The following is a 3596-nucleotide window of genomic DNA, read 5'->3' on the forward strand; positions in this document are numbered from 1 at the left end:
CATCTTCACCGTCTACTGCAACAGACGGACAAAGTACATCAGAATTGACTTCATCAACAACAGAAATACCTACTTCATCTACTGTAGAGCAAACCACAAGCCAGCAGGCACAAACCACTCTGTTTACTTCTACCATAGAAACAGAACCTACAACAATAGATCATTCAACATTTACAACAACTATGTCCCCTATGACCACGACCACATTTGAATCATCTACAAGTGAAAGAAGTTCAACACTGGAAACTACATCTTCCTCGAACAGGTACCACTCCATCTTCACCATCTACGACGGAAGGAGGAAAAAGTACATCAGAATTGATTTCATCAACAACAGAAATGTCTTCATCTACTGTAGAGCAAACCACAAGCCAGCAGGCACAAACCTCTCTGTTTACTTCTACCATAGAAACAGAACCTACATCGACAGCTCAATCAACATTTACAGCAGCTATGTCCTCTACGAGTATGTCCACATTAGGAATCATCTACAGGTGAAAGTGGATCAACAGCGGAAACTATATTATCCACAACAAGTACCTCTCCATCTTCACCATTGTCTGCTACGACAGAGGACAAAGTACATCAGAATTGACTTCATCAGCAACAGAAATATCTTCATCTACTGTAGAGCAAACCACAAGCCAGCAGGCACAAACCTCTCTGTTTACTTCTACCACAGAAACAGAACCTACATCGACAGCTCAATCAACATTTACAGCAGCTATGTCCTCTACGAGTATGTCCACATTAGAATCATCTACAGGTGAAAGTGGTTCAACACTGGAAACTACATTGTCCACAACAGGTACCTCTCCATCTTCACCATCTACTACGACAGAAGGACAAAGTACATCAGAATTGACTTCATCAGCAACAGAAATATCTTCATCTACTGTAGAGCAAACCACAAGCCAGCAGGCACAAACCTCTCTGTTTACTTCTACCACAGAAACAGAACCTACAACAATAGATCAATCAACATTTACAACAACTATGTCCCCTATGACCACGACCACATTTGAATCATCTACAAGTGAAAGAAGTTCAACACTGGAAACTACATCTTCCTCGACAGGTACCTCTCCATCTTCACTGTCTACTGCAACAGACGGACAAAGTACATCAGAATTTATTTCATCAACAACAGAAATGCCCACTTCTAGTGCAGAGCAAACAACAAGCCTGGAGACACAAACCACTCTGTTTACTTCTACCATAGAAACAGAACCTACATCGACAGCTCAATCAACATTTACAGCAGCTATGTCCTCTACGAGTATGTCCATATTAGGAACCTCTACAGGTGAAAGTGGATCAACACTGGAAACTACATCTTCCTCGATAGGTACCACTCCATCTTTACCATCTACGACGGAAGGAGGAAAAAGTACATCAGAATTGATTTCATCAACAACAGAAATGTCTTCATCTACTGTAGAGCAAACCACAAGCCAGCAGGCACAAACCTCTCTGTTTACTTCTACCATAGAAACAGAACCTACATCGACAGCTCAATCAACATTTACAACAACTATGTCCCCTATGACCACGACCACATTTGAATCATCTACAAGTGAAAGAAGTTCAACACTGGAAACTACATCTTCCTCGATAGGTACCACTCCATCTTCACCATCTACGACGGAAGGAGGAAAAAGTACATCAGAATTGACTTCATCAGCAACAGAAATATCTTCATCTACTGTAGAGCAAACCACAAGCCAGCAGGCACAAACCTCTCGGTTTACTTCTACCACAGAAACAGAACCTACATCGACAGCTCAATCAACATTTACAGCAGCTATGTCCTCTACGAGTATGTCCACATTAGGAACCTCTACAGGTGAAAGTGGATCAACAGCGGAAACTATGTTATCCACAACAAGTACCTCTCCTTCGTCATTGTCTGCTACGACAGAGGGACAAAGTACATCAGAATTGACTTCATCAGCAACAGAAATATCTTCATCTACTGTAGAGCAAACCACAAGCCAGCAGGCACAAACCTCTCTGTTTACTTCTACCACAGAAACAGAACCTACAACAATAGATCAATCAACATTTACAACAACTATGTCCCCTATGACCACGACCACATTTGAATCATCTACAAGTGAAAGAAGTTCAACACTGGAAACTACATCTTCCTCGATAGGTACCTCTCCATCTTCACCATCTACTGCAACAGGAGGACAAAGTACATCAGAATTGATTTCATCAACAACAGAAATGTCTTCATCTAGTGTAGAGCAAACCACAAGCCAGCAGGCACAAACCACTCTGTTTACTTCTACCACAGAAACTGAACCTACAACAATAGATCATTCAACATTTACAACAACTATGTCCCCTATGAGTATGTCCACATTTGAATCATCTACAAGTGAAAGAAGTTCAACACTGGAAACTACATCTTCCTCGATAGGTACCACTCCATCTTCACCATCTACGACGGAAGGAGGAAAAAGTACATCAGAATTGATTTCATCAACAACAGAAATGTCTTCATCTACTGTAGAGCAAACCACAAGCCAGCAGGCACAAACCTCTCTGTTTACTTCTACCACAGAAACAGAACCTACAACAATAGATCATTCAACATTTACAACAACTATGTCCCCTATGACCACGACCACATTTGAATCATCTACAAGTGAAAGAAGTTCAACACTGGAAACTACATTGTCCACAACAGGTACCTCTCCATCTTCACCATCTACTGCAACAGACGGACAAAGTACATCAGAATTTATTTCATCAACAACAGAAATACCTACTTCATCTAGTGCAGAGCAAACAACAAGCCTGGAGACACAAACCACTCTGTTTACTTCTACCATAGAAACAGAACCTACATCGACAGCTCAATCAACATTTACAGCAGCTATGTCCTCTACGAGTATGTCCACATTAGGAACCTCTACAGGTGAAAGTGGATCAACAGCGGAAACTATGTTATCCACAACAAGTACCTCTCCTTCGTCATTGTCTGCTACGACAGAGGGACAAAGTACATCAGAATTGACTTCATCAGCAACAGAAATATCTTCATCTACTGTAGAGCAAACCACAAGCCAGCAGGCACAAACCTCTCTGTTTACTTCTACCACAGAAACAGAACCTACAACAATAGATCAATCAACATTTACAACAACTATGTCCCCTATGACCACGACCACATTTGAATCATCTACAAGTGAAAGAAGTTCAACACTGGAAACTACATCTTCCTCGACAGGTACCTCTCCATCTTCACTGTCTACTGCAACAGACGGACAAAGTACATCAGAATTTATTTCATCAACAACAGAAATGCCCACTTCTAGTGCAGAGCAAACAACAAGCCAGCAGGCACAAACCACTCTGTTTACTTCTACCACAGAAACAGAACCTACAACAATAGATCATTCAACATTTACAACAGCTATGTCCTCTACGAGTATGTCCACATTTGAATCATCTACAAGTGAAAGTGGATCAACACTGGAAACTATATTATCCACAACAAGGTACCTCTCCATCTTCATTGTCTGCTACGACAGAGGACAAAGTACATCAGAATTCACTTCATCAACAACAGAAATGTCTTCATC

Source organism: Onychostoma macrolepis, chromosome 11, assembly GCF_012432095.1.
Source record: "Onychostoma macrolepis isolate SWU-2019 chromosome 11, ASM1243209v1, whole genome shotgun sequence".
Classification (NCBI taxonomy): domain Eukaryota; kingdom Metazoa; phylum Chordata; class Actinopteri; order Cypriniformes; family Cyprinidae; genus Onychostoma; species Onychostoma macrolepis.